We start from the raw sequence: 15248 nt of genomic DNA, 5'->3' as shown, positions 1-15248 counted from the left end.
TTGGTAACAATCAATGTGCTTTGGGATTCATGTGAAATACAAAGGTTTGGTATATGCCAATTCATGAACAGTGCAACAGATCGAGGATGTTGGGTGAATGGACCAAAGGTATTTTCTGTGATAAGGTTGACAAAGAAAGTGGTTAACCAATGACAAGCAAGGTCTTCCAAGCGGAAACCAGAGTTATCATGGCAAGTGAATGAGCAATAGACCTCAAGGCCAAGGCTAGTGGTTTAAGTCAGGAAAGAATAACATGCGCACTGAGTTGGTAAAAATCAATGTGCTTTGGGATTCATGTAGAATACAAAGGTTCGGTAAACGTCAATTCATGAGCAAAATGCAACAGTTAGAGGATGTTGGGTTTGAACGGATCAGAGGTATTTTCTGTGAAAAGGGTGGCAGAGAAAGTGGTTAGTCAATAAACAAGTAAGGTCTTTCGAGTTGAAATAAAAGTTATCATGGGAAGTGAAGGAGCAATCACCCTCAAAGTCAAGGCCACAAACCAACCACCATATTTATAAACTCACAAGTTTTCTTTGTTTGAAACAGAGACGAAAATTGTGTCCAAATCAAAGCTTGGAAGTTTGACTTTTTTTTTCAAGTGTCGTGCCCAAATTTTGTCAGAACAAAGGCGGTTTGAGAAGGGGAAAGAAAAATTTATTCGATCTACAGGAATCCTCCATGAGGAAAAGCATGGTTCAGGGGCAAGGAATTTTGTTCGTTCTGCAGAGATCCTCCAGGAAGAAAGCATGGCTCAGGTAAGTTCATTCTCGGCTTTTTAGGACCCTCCCAGATAATGGAATTTAATTTGAAGTTCTCAGGACCCTCCTAGACAATGGGACCTAGTTAAAATTCAAAACATTCATGAATAACAAGATCTAGCATAAGCTCTACCTTGAGTAAATATAAGTTGGCTTTGAAGTTTTCATTCTTAGGATGAGATTCAATTTGAAATTTTCAGGACCCTCCTGAATAATGGGACATAGTTTGAGACCTCCATTAGATGATGAGATTTAGCATAAGTTTCACCTTTAGGAAGTTGAGTTTAGCTTTAAAGTTAGGCACCCACCTGGAAAATAAAGGAAAACAATTCAAGTTTTAGAGGGAAGGAATACAATTCAAATGTTGGTAATCAGGCGCCTACCTAGAGAATAAGGGAATTCACTTCAGAATGCAATTCAAGTCAGCAACAAAAGAAGCTCGCAGCAAGAATGCGAGTCAACAGTCCGAGGTGATCAACAGAAGTTAGTCACAATCCAGAAGAAAAAAAGAGAAAGGCAAGAAGTGAATCCAAATGTAGAAGTTGATGAACAATGTGAGCTACTCAAGACATGACTGAAGTCACAAGCATGGTGTGGTGTCCTGGTTTGGTCCGAAAAGCTGAAGAAGAATGAACTAGCACCTGCAACTAGCAAGCGTCAAAGTTCAAATCCAAAGTTTTCATGAAGAACCATTCAAGACTCAAGATCAAGCTTCAGAAGACTTATAGATAGGAATCTTGTAACTCATAGTTGATAGGCTTAGTTAGTCTTTTTTATTTCTTTTGATTTTGATGTAATAACAGGACCGCGGACCAGAACCTCGACAGAATGGCACCTCGATCAGCTCTCCACCTCGGTATACTCCATCACCTCACTCACTTCTGAACTACACGTGACCTAATTCCTTTATAGCCAAGGATATGTAGGCAGCTCAGATATCAAGGCTCAGTCACATTCTTCTTTCTTTTAGTTTTTGGTCTCCTTAAATAAGGGTCGGGTCAAAAACCTGTCTAGTCGTTCTTTGTCTGAAAATACTTCGTATTTCCAGTCAAAGAGGGGCAGCATGTGATTTTTGACCCTCCCTAAGATTTTTTATATTTTAGTATGTAAATATTTAATTTAGGCCTAATATCGCTATTTTAATTAATTTTGACTCTTTTACTTTATTTTATTACAAGAAAATGAAAATTACAAAAAAATAGTTTCATTAATGTTTTGTAGTCATTATTAATCTTGAAAAATACCAAAAATAATTTTGTTTTAACAGTCAGTCTTATTTTAATAGTATTTTACTTAATTATGATTAATTAATAAATGAAATCGCATTTTTAGTCTTGTTCACCGAGAAAATATAACTTTGGGCTCAAACAACCCATTTTTAGGCTTAATTTTCGAACCTAGACCATAATAACCCAAGCCCAATACCCCTAAAACCCTAGACTTAGACTATAAAAGGACCTACACCCTAAAGACCTAAGACTCTACACATGACCAATCCGCCGTTTTTCTTATAATAAGAACCCCTCACGATCTCATCTTCTGGAAAAAAGCTAACCAAAAACCTTGAAGATATATACACAAAAACCAATCAGCCATATTTGAAAAGAAAGAGGATTACACAAAAAAGGTAACCAAGACCCTAAGGCTGCTAGGAGCTAAAAATACAGAAAGATACAAGAAAAAAGGCTGAAGATCAGAAAAAGGCTAGCATCGTATAACTCCAAAAAAAAGAGTCTGGAACCAAAATGTGGTTCTTTTGGACTCAAACTACACAAATAGGTGGTAAAAATTACCTTTTTATATATAGCGCCATATTACCTGGCACTATATACTAACAGTAACAGAACCGTTAATGTATAGCGCCAGGTATTGTGGCGCTATACTGTAAAAGCTGACATGGCCAGGTATAGCGCTACAATACCTGGCGCTATATAGACAGCATTAATGTATAGCGCCAGGTATACTGGCGCTATACATAGATTTCTTGGCCCCACCAATAATTCGTGACTTCAATAATTCAAAAGCGTATAGTGCCAACTTTTCGGGCGCTATACCTATATAAACAAAAATTCCCGGCTAGCCATTTCCTATATAAAGAGGTTAGGATTGTATAGAAATTCATTCAAAAATTTTGTTACCTCTTGTTGAAACGTTTATTATTCTTAAATTCTCCAGCATTTTTTCATTATGTCTGAAGAGCGTAGAATAAGAGTTTCATTATATTGGGGGGATGAGGTTGTGATGGAGAATAACTTTGTGGGCTACAGTTTACCTGCTCAGTGTCATGTTAAATTGCCACTTACAATAGAGTACGATAAATTGATATCGTTGTTATGCAAAAAACTAAGTGTGAGGAAACGTTCAGTGATACTTAAAGTAACCGGAAGATATCCGTATTCCGTCACTCCGCAAGGGGTTGCTTTTTACTCGGAGTTTAACATCGACGATGATGAAACTTTGAGTGATTTTCTGAGGACTCCGGACGAATGTCGGGAATTTCTTATAATCACAATGTTGGAGATGTACGTGAAGGTCGAAGACGTTCCAAAAAACGAGGTTGTGCGTAGCAGAGATAACCCCCAGTCATCGAGTGGTTATTATGGAGCAGTTTTTGCCGGACATGTTTCGGATGAAAGAGTTTTCCTTGATTTAAACTTATCACCGCCGGCGAATGAGCAGCGAGAAAATAATTTATACCCTGCTTTTCATAATTCACAAGACGAGTGGTAAACTTCAATTTTCATTTGTGTTAATTATGTATATTTTTGGCGTATTGAATTTGTATTAATGCTCATATATTTAATAGGGGGCACCGGCCGAATATGAATTTTACAAGTGGCCCATCCGGTAGTCATCACTTAATTGAAAACGCCCATTATGAAATTTCATCACATTACGACTTGTAAGTAAAGTGATATAGCTATATGGAAATCATTTATTAATTCAGTAGCTTATATTTTTGTTGGTTGTGCAGTGAAAACGAGCAAGTTGAACCACCCGTACTCACTCAATTGACCGAAAACGACGTATTACATCGGGATCTGGCAGATGCACAGAGTGAGGAACAAAACAGTGATTACGATAACAATGTCGATGAATCCGGAGACGAGACACCCTTTTTCGTGAGGATGGTGATGAGCAGGATGAGGAGGAAGGACCTGATTTGAAGAGAGACCCCCTAGACGAAGAGTGTATGAGTCTGAAGTGTCGTTTCATTCAAGGGAGATTCCTTACATTGATAACTTGCCAATCGTGCCGGATGTGGAAGCTCTAACAAGGGATTTTGATGAAATCCGGACAGCAATGTGGGATGAGTCTAGACCAACGGTGCTTGCAAAGAGGATGCTTTTTCATGATAAAACGTGCTTAAGCAGGGCTTGTAAAATGCACAACGTAAAAGAGTGTCGTGAGATGCAGGTATGGGAGTCAAGTCCGATGGTATACAAGGTTGTTTGCCGCAGGTGGTTTTGGCCATGTAATTGGATGTTGCGTGCGACCAAGAAGAAGATAGGTATGTGGAAAGTGGGTAAATACATTCCCACACACACATGCGAAATGGACACATTCAACGGGAATCACTTTAACTTGGATATTGACTTGATTTCTCTTGTACTTATTCCGCATATCGAAGCGTCCATAAGGTATACAATCAAAGAGTGCATTACATCGGTCCACCAGGAATATGGCCATACCATTATGAAAAGAAAGGCATTTCTCGGGCGCAAACGAGCGTTTGAAATTGTCTACGGTAATTGGGATAAGTCATTGCATCTCTGCTAAAGTACATGGCCGCACTGTAGCACTTTAACCCCGGAACAGTTGTTGAATGGAAGCTTGAGCAGAGTCCGGGAACACCAGAATACATATTCAATTACGTGTTCTGGGCGTTTAAGCCAACAATTGATGATTTTTCGCATTGCCGGCCAGTAATATCCATAGACAGAACTCATGTCTATGGAAAGTATGATATCAAGCTATTGATATCTGTGGCAGTAGATGCTAATGGACAGATATTTCCTCTAGCTTTTGCTATTTGTGCCAATGAAAGCACAGAGACATGGACGCTATTTTTGAACCACATGAAAGAGCACGTTGTCAAACAGCGTTCAGGTATTTGTCTAATATCTGATCGGCACGATGGTATATTAAGTTCTGTGGAGAACTTGCCTGCATGGCAAGAACCTTATGCATACCACCGTTACTGTGTGAGGCACTTTAAGGCCAATTTCCAGAAGGCACATCCCAACAAGGATCTACATGATTTGATGTGGATGGCAGCAACAGACCACCGACAACATAAATTCCGGAGGCATATGGATTCTATCAGGAAAGAAGACGAGGCAGCCTATCGTTGGTTAATGCAACATGACTCTAAAAAGTGGACGTTGCATGCGGATGGTGGCAGACGATGGGGAATTCTTACTACAAACGTGTTAGAGTCCTTCAATGGGTTATTGAAGTCAGTAAGAGGATTGCCCGTCACAGCCATAGTGCGGATGTCATTCAAGCAGATGGCAGAGATGTTTGTTCAACGATCTGTAGCTACAACGGAATTGATGGAGAGGGGTGTTGAATTTATACCAATGCATATGAAGAGCTTTGAGAAATACAGATGGCGAGCACATTGGTATTCATTTTTGTAGTATGATAACGAAAGAGGTGTTTTTGAAGTTCGCACTGCTATCCATAATAATCGGGGTAATAATGTACATACTGTAAATGAATCTGTAAGGTTATGCTTCTGTGGGAAATGGTCCATCTGCCACATGCCTTGCTCACATGTCATCAAGTGTTTTCAACGTGTTGGTTATGCGGAGACCAACTATGTTGATCAACAATATAGTGTTTCCAAGTATCTAAACATATATAGTGGTCAGTTGCAGCCAGTGGGTGCTGAGCATTATTGGCCTCCGGAACCATTTAAAATGGTGTGTAACAAGCCTATTTGCGTAAAAGACAGGTGCAGAAGAGAACACGTATACGGAACCAAATGGATGTTAGTGACACCGTTTATGCGTGCAAATGTGGTATATGCTCGCAAACAGGACACGACCGTCGTAAATGTCCTTCAGCTGGTTTGGGTGGCAAAACTAATCAAGCTCGTGGTGGGTGTTCTTCTAGTGTACCTAACTACCCATGAGTTGATGTTGTAATAATTAGTTGTTATATCTATGTTGCAAGATTTATGAAATAAAATTATGCTTGTTAACTATTATTTGTACTTTCCCATTTTACCTATTTAAATAATAATTTAATAAAATTATCTGTATATTTATTATGTGTATGTTGTCTTGTCGAACTGAAAAAGCTGACCAGCTGACATAAAGTTGTCTTGTCAACATCATGATATTTAACACGCAAAGTATAGTGCCATTAGATAGTACGTTATGTGTGTGTTGTCTTGTCGAACTGAAAAAGCTGACCAGCTGACATAAAGTTGTCTTGTCAACATCATGATATTTAACATGCAAAGTATAGCGCCATTAGATAGTCCATTATGTGTGTGTTGTCTTGTCGAACTGAAAAAGCCGACCAACTGACATAAAGTTGTCTTGTCAACATCATGATATTTAATACGCAAAGTATAGCGCCATTAGATAGTACGTTATGTGGGTGTTGTCTCGCCTATAAATAACGGGCTCATTGTAGTTATGTTGTGTGCTCAAAATTTACTAAAAGCAAATATTTTATTAAAGGTAAGGTTTTTTTTTACTAAAAGCAAATATTACACAAATGGATGAACCTCTTCGTCCACCAAAGTGCAACTGTGGAAAGCATGCTTGATGCAAAATTGTTGGGAAGGTGGTGAAGTTGGACGCCGCTACTGGCACTGTATGAACCAGTTTTACAAGGTTCCTGGCGAACCTATTTGTGATTTTCAAGAATGGGCTGATGAACCATGTTATCAGGAATGTTATAGAGAACAACTCCAGTTTCTTCATAATATGTGTTTAAGACAACAGGAACATGAAAAAGAAAGCAATAAAATTATTGCAGACTTGAGGGCGAACCTGAAGGAGGTGGGAGAAGAAAAATGGAAAACACAATGGAATTGTAAAGCACAAAAGGATCGAAAAAAATATAAACTGGAACTTGCGGAGGTGAAAGCGAAACTGAAAGAGGTAGAAGAAGAAAAAGAACAACTGGAAGAACGATTTAAGTGGTTGGAGCGGAGAATAAATAACAACCGGGGCTAAACATTGGCATGTATGTGTTTAGTGTATTTTTCATATTTCATGTATTTTTATTATGTTGGCCTGCTATATTTGTGTTTGTGATTGTGTTTGTACTGTAGTAATATTTTCCTTGTGTGTTGTACTAAATTTTATTTTAATTGAAGTAGAAGTTAAGTTTAAGTGTTTGTGTTGTACTAAATTGTATTTTATGAAACTATCAAACAAATGGAGAACTAAAAAAAGTAATGTGCATATTCGATTAAATAATATTGTTAATGTATATAAAAATATTATTTACACCATGTCAATGTGTCCCGCATCCGGTGTGTCTCAATGCAGCCGCTGGCCTGAGGCGCATCCCCTCCCGCCCGGGTACGCTATCAGGATCATCATCATCAAGTCGCCTCCTTATAGCTGGATGCGGCGTAGGATGACATGTATCAGTGGTGCTTTCAGCTCCAGTAGAAGGCTACATAATATTATGAAACTTAGTATAGAAAACTACATAACAATTCACAACAATTTATATTGTCTTACCATCATCATCTCTCGATCCTGAATGTAGTCATCTGTCGCTGCATCGCATGAAGCCTTAAAAAGGAAATTCATAAAGTTAAAGAAAATAAATAAGTTACAGTTAACACAAATTCAAATTCAATACTAATAAACTCATACATGCGCATGTGATGTGGACCATAACTGAGTCGGTGCCCACTATAAAAATCTCGGGTCGGTCGATCCTCAACAGTGGTAGACAGGCCTGGGAAGTATCTACCCCAATCCACTCCTTGAATATCCGAGCCCATGATCAATAACTGACCCGATGGGGTCACCTGCGATGGCACTGGAGTGTGATAAATTCCAAGGCTGTAAGACGACATGTCCGTCTCATGCATGCCACCTGCCATATCAGCAGTAACATCATCAGCAGGAGCCTCAACACCCCCTTGCTGGGACCACCTCCTCTCCGCCCATGACCACGTCGTCCGGCACCACCAACTCATCGGGCACCACCAGCTCGTGGGATACCACGGCCTCGCTGGTACGTTGTTGGGTCCATATAATCAGCCTCGTGTGCCAAACGGTTATCCGATCGGGCTCGCTGCAGTGTCTGCGCAACCACATCCATGAATCGATGACTATACTTCTGCATGGCCACAGGATCGTGGACATAACTCTGCATCGCTGCCCCATATGATAAACGTTATGCAATCCAATCGCATGCACAAAGTAAATAATATAAACTACATATTTGGCACTAAATTATAGCTATATAACTAATAATAACAGAAAACATACCAGCGCCTCGTGTCTCCCGGCGTATGGGACATACCGACCATGTGCCTGATGAACTGGGTTCCCGATAAAAAGCCGGGAAATAGTGCGATACCATGCCATATAACGTGGAATAGGAAAGTGCTGCGGAGGTGGGGTCAAGTCCCCTCGCCTGTCCCAGGTACCCAACCGCTCGTTAAGCCATGCCATAAATGTGTTGTCTGCCCTGGACCGATCATCCCTCTCATAATGTAAAGCATGCCATGCAGGCAGAGTCGGTATAGGCTGCGACAAGCCAAACTGACGAAATACCCGCTCGGAGGCATGATGCTCGACAATATCGAGCCAAATGAGCGGGACAGAAGCCCTCCAAATATGTCGGCCAAACCTGCAATACGCTGGCAGGGTACCTATCACCTCATCGGTGTACGACGTCCAGATGAACTATCAAATAAGAACACAAACCGTTAGTGCGCATCACTAAGTTAATCTATAACAGGTAAGTTTAGTTAGACATTCACCTGTGCGTCTTCCAGCAGATCCAACACATCCCTGCAGAGGGGGAGATTATGATGGGCATCATACTCTCGTGCAAGAGTACAGCGCATAACCCACCTACAGGCTAGAGGGAGTTGCGGAATTTCTACATTAGCCGGTAGCTGTGGTAGAAGTGGCTGAAATTGCAGAAATCGCTCCCAGACCCAAACCTAACATACAAAGTTGACGTAAAGTATAAGATTAACTATAACTTGGTAGAATTGTAACTAAAGGACATATTATTTGAATATGTTGTCACCTGTAGAAGTGGCAAAAAGCCACCAACGTCTCTCTGTGTACCGATGCAAGCCCGACACATCTGCCTGTATAGATATGAGATGACAGCACCACCCCAGCTGTACAAAGATGTATCCTCGAACCGGGCAATATGATGCAGAAAACGGAGTCTCACTAGGTTCCCCGAAGTGTTCGGGAACAAGACCCCCCCAAATAGAAGGAGCAATAGCAGCCTCGTATATCGCTGTACATCCACCTCCGCAGACTCATCGGTGATAGTATGGTGGATCTGCACCATGTGGTCTCTAATGGGGACCAACTGTATACGATTGGACCCAGACGCTACTGCCTCGTCCTCCGGCATGAAACCCGTGAGCATGTGCAGCATATCCCAATTTGCTTGCCGCGAATAATATCTCATGGTCGCAGGCAGTAAAACTAGCAAGCCATCAGCGGACATGCCATATAAAATCTCAGCGTCCCGGAGTGTGATGGTGGCCTCGCCGATGGGCAAATGGAAAGTGTGCGTCTCCGGTCGCCACCGCTCAATCAAGGCCGTCATCAAAGCATAGTCGAGCTGTATCCGGCCAATCCTAATAATCCTATAAAATCTCATCTCCTCCAAGTAATGTACCACGTGGGGAGGACTCAAAAACTCCCACAATAGATCCACTCTCCTAGCCCGGAAAGTCTGCGTAAGCAACTGTCCGTCCCATATATACTCGGATCTATGCTGGGGCTGTAGAGCTAATAGATCCAACGTCCGGGGGTCGGGATGTATAGTCGCGTCCATGTCGTCAACTGTAAACTATCATTAAACTATCATTATTAATTATGTGTTTATTATTATAATTTAAATTCATATTTTTTAATAACTTAATTGTACAAATTATATATATATATATATAATTTGTACAATTAAGTTATTAAAAAATATGAGTTTAAATTATAATAAAAACACATTATTATATATATATATATATATATATATATATATATATATATATATATATATATATAATTATGTGTTTTTATTATAATTTAAATTCATATTTTATAATAACTTAATTGTACAAATTATATATATATATATATATATATATATATAATGTGTTTTTATTATAATTTAAATTCATATTTTATAATAACTTAATTGTACAAATTATATATTATATATATATATATATATATATATATATATATATATAATTATGTATTTTTATTATAATTTAAATTCATATTTTATAATAACTTAATTGTACAAATTATATATATATATATATATATATATATATATATATATAATAATGTGTTTTTATTATAATTTAAATTCATATTTTTTAATAACTTACTTGTACAAATTACTAATTATGTGTATTGATACAATTATTAACTTAATTGTACAAAGTTTGCATTTTCAACTACCAGTATAAGATACTTAAACAAAAGAAATTTTAAGCTAAAATACTACACATTACTACGCTACAATGCTCTAAATTTTACTACGCTATAAGGGTCTACGTTTTACTACGCTAAAAAGGTCTGGATTTTACTACGCTAAAAAATAATCTAAACTAAGCATAAACAACAAATAAATTTAATTGCAAATAAAATACAAAACGGAATTAAAAAACATATATATAAATCAGGATATTAATAGACAAATTTATTTTACTAATTTATATTTTTTAGAAAACACTAATATTAAATCCGGATAAATTTAACATGCTAGTTTCGAAAAAAATACAAAAACCGAAATAAAACACATACAAATCAAGTAATATACATTATTATAAATGTTTCAACTTAAAATAAATCGAAATACCTCGATTTAGAATTTTGGCAAAGCAAAAAGATTGAAATTTTGACTCCGAAATTGTGAATCAACAATAGCACGAAACTCTACTCGAATGTGGGACCCTTTTTCTTCGAGTTTTATGTGTCGGGGGGACCCAAATTTTTTTTTTAAAGAAAATGGCAGAAACGGTAGGGGACCAAGAAGAGGGGAAGGGTTTTAAAATAATGGTGGATGGAATCGGAGAAGAAGACGGAGGGGTATAAAAAATCTATGTATAGCGCCACTATACCTGGCGCTATACATTAATGTTGTATATATAGCGCTAGGTATTGTGGCGCTATACCTGGCCATGTCAGCTTTTACAGTATAGCGCCACAATACCTGGCGCTATACATTAACGGTTCTGTTATTGTTAGTATATAGCGCCAGGTATTATGGCGCTATATATAAAAAGGTCATTTTTTTACTACTTATTTATGTAGTTTGAATCCAAAAAAATAACATTTTGGTTCCGTGCCATCACTGTCAAATGCAGCCGAAATTTGATTTCTGAAAATCCGTTCGAGTCAAGAGGTTTTCCGGTTCGAGTCCCGACGCCGGCATTTGCTTGTATTTTCAAATAGAGAATTGTTAAAGGTTGTTGAAGGTCCATCTCCTCTTTCTCCTAAATGTTATTGTTTTAATTATTTGTGAATATTTGGCTTTATACATTTATGGACCATATCATGTTTGCTTTACCTTTTCTTGTTATTTGGGTTTTATTATTCTTGTCTGCTATAATTCCATAATTTGACATCTAATTGTCTTCTGGTGACATTACTGAATTGAGCATGTAGTTAGTTAGGCTTGAATAATTATTTGTTATTATTATTGTTATAATTTATATAAAAAAAGGAAAAAGAATAAAGAGGAAGAATGAGTTGTTCGAAACGTCATGGAAATTTTATTTCGAAATAATGTGTTGTGTGTCGTTGGACATTAATTGAGAATGTTAGTTGTTCAAAATAGTATTGGGTCTTGGTATTTGGACTTAATAACTCCAAAGACTTTGAGTTACTAGGATAAATATGAATTTTGGACTTAGAGGACATGTAGCTTGATTTGGGTAAGAGGGGTTGCTCTGATGGTAAGCAACCCCCACTTCCAACCGAGAGGTTGTGAGTTTGAGTCTCCCCAAGAGCAAGGTGGGAAGTTCTTGGAGGGAAGGATGCCGAGGGTCTATTTGGAAACAGTCTCTCTACCCTAGGGTAGGGGTAAGGTCTGCGTACACACTACCCTCCCCAAACCTCACTAAGTGAGATTATACTGGGTTGTTGTTGTTGTTGTTGTAGCTTGATTTGGGCACAATAATAAATTATCGTGGTCATGGGTACGGTTTTCGTGGCATGGTTACGATACGTGAATCTGAATTCGGGCGTGCATTTCATGTAACACGATTATAACAACTTCGAATAATAAAATCTTTTGGAATAATTTGAGGCGTGTCATGCCAAATAAAACCCCTAAGCCCATGGCCCTCATATAATTAATACTAACTCTTTGAAAATCGAGGTGTGCCGTCAATTGAATCTTCCATGGCCCTCGCAAACCCTGTTATTAATTTGAAAGTTCGTAGTTGCTTTAGGCGCGCTATTTAAATTGATTTTCGTTTATTTATTAAATTCGGGTGTGCATTTCATGTGACCCAATTTCAATTCTTAACAATGTTAAATAAAACGTGTCGTGAATCACGAGTGCATTTCATGTGGCGTGGTTCAAGGTGTGTTTTAAATAACGTTGAATCTTCCTAAAAAGCGGTTAATAAGCTAAATGCACATAGGTTAAAATGTGTAATTAAAATCAGATAATAGGCCAATTATAATAGTTTAAGCGACCGTGCTAGAACCACGGAACCCGGGAATGCCTAACACCTTTTTCCGGGTTAACACTTTACTTAGATTTTCTGGTTCGCAGACTTCAAAAGGAAAGTCGAATTTTCTCGATTTGGGATTTAAAATAAACTGGTGACTTGAAACACCAATTAAAATATTGCAAGTGGTGACTCTAAAAAATAAATAAATAATTTTATTTCGAATAATGTCACTTAAAGTGGAAAAACTCTCTTATATTACCTTCGGGCGTGTAAAAAGAAAGTGTGATACTCAGTTATATATGCTTGAACTTCATACATAAATGCTTAAAATTTAGTATATATGTGACCTTCCAATTTGTCTTTCTCCGCTTCATACTTGCCAATAATCCTACAAAATCAGAAGAAAATTATCGGAAGTTTTAGCCTTGGCAAGCCAAATTACGGATGGGTATGTCAAAAATTTGCTTGCACAATCAATATATAAAACTTCAAAAAATAAAATTAACTTCAAATGCGGATTTTTGTAACTTCAAATTCTCTGTGTCTAAAGTTGTTTTTGAAGTGTCTAGACTTATAAAAATTCGTAGTTAGGCCATGATTTAAATAGAGGCCCCAAGATCGGCTATATGGGCACTTGCCTGAGTCCGAAACCTAAATGCCAATTTTTTGGATTCAAAATACATTTTTACTGCCCAAAAAAAGAAGATATTTTTCTATATATAACGCGGTATTATATCGCGCTATACTTTAATGGTGTTTGTGCCGTTAAAGTATAGCGCGATATAATATCGTGTTATATATAACGCGGTATTATAATACGCTATACCTGTTAAATAAAGAGACCATCTTCTTCCCCACGACAGAAACAGAAAACGCCCCATTTTTAATTCAAAAGAAACAGCGGTCCCTCCTCCCCCACACCCACCCCCTCTTTTTCTCCAAAAATAATCCGAGTGGACTCCACCCGTCAAACAAAAAGATAAGATTGTAGGACCCGCATCTTTTATTGTTGTGGTTTCCTCATTTCAGGCTCAAAATTTTAATTTTTCGACTTTTCTAAAAATATTAATCAAGGTATTCCAATTTAATTTATGTCGTAACTCGTATAATAATGCATATTAGTTGTCTTGAATGTGTTTCCAAGTTGTTTTGTATTTTTAAAAAAATAGTTAAAAATTGAGAAATAACTTTTCTTGTTAATAAAAATGGTCATAAATTTCTTTTACTGTTTTATATGTAATTTCGTGAATGTTATGTTACTAAAATATGTTTGTTATTTTTATTTAGTTTAGATTATTTATTTGCTTAAAAATTAGTGCGCCCTTTTAGCGTAGTAAAATATAGAGTCTTTTCGCGTAGAATCTCTGTAGTTTAAGTATCTACTATATTGATAGATCAAACACAAACTCTGTCCAATTACAATTTACAAAATGAATTATTTAATTTATAAATCAAACACACAGAATTATGAAAAATATTGAAATTGACACATATAAGAATTCAGGATAGCTTGGTGCTACTGGGCCTCAAATATTGAGCCTGGAACCCATAGGTATATACTTTGTCCAATTAAAAATTAATTATTTAATTTTTAAAACAAACACACAAAATTATAAAAATATTGAAATTGACACATATAAGAATTCGGGAAAGCTTGGTGCTACTGGGCCTCAAATATCGAGCCTGGAATCCATAGATATATACGCTGTCCAATTAAAAATTAATTATTCAATTTTCAAAGCAAACACACAAAATTATAAAAATATTGAAATTGACACACATAAGAATTCAGAAAAACTTGGTGCTACTGGGCCTCAAATATCGAGCCTGGAACTCATAGATATATACGCTGTCCAATTAAAAATTAATTATTTAATTTATAAAACAACCAAAATTATGAAACGTAATGAAATTGGCACAGATAAGAATTCAGGATAGCTTGGTGCTACTGGACCTCAAATATCGAGTCTGGAACCCATAGATATATATGTTGTCCAATTAAAAATTAATTATTTAATTTATAAAACAAACAAAATTATGAAAAGTATTGAAATTGACACACATCCGTCGAGCTAGCATGGTGCTACTGGGCCTCAAATATCGAGTCTGGAACCCATAGATATATACACTGTCCAATTAAAAATTAATTATTTAATTTATAAAACAAACAAAATTATGAAAAGTATTGAAATTGACACACATAAGAATTCAGGATAGGTTGGTGCTACTGGGACTCAAATATCGAGTCTGGAACTCATAGATATATACTCTGTCCAATTAAATAATTAAATATTAATTATTTACAAAACAAACACATAATTAATATTGTTTAATTTACAGTAGACGACATGGACATGCCGCCTGTGCATCCTGGACCTCTCTCCTATGAGCTATTAGTGTTACAAGGCGATCATAGGTCCGCCTATGTATGGGAGGGAGAGCTACTGGACCAAACTCTCCGCGCCAGGAGAATGGACGACTTGTGGGACTTTATGAGGGGCAGATATTTCCATCCACGTGTAGTCCAGCGCCTGCGGGATACGGGCTTCTATAGGATTTTTCAGAACGGGCGGCTGCAGCTCGACAGGTGTCTGATCACGACCTTGATAGAA

The sequence above is a fragment of the Nicotiana sylvestris genome, chromosome 10 (genome assembly GCF_000393655.2).
Source record: "Nicotiana sylvestris chromosome 10, ASM39365v2, whole genome shotgun sequence".
NCBI classification, from domain to species: domain Eukaryota; kingdom Viridiplantae; phylum Streptophyta; class Magnoliopsida; order Solanales; family Solanaceae; genus Nicotiana; species Nicotiana sylvestris.
The sequence above is the reverse complement of the archived record's forward strand: the minus strand, read 5'-3'. Positions refer to the sequence as shown.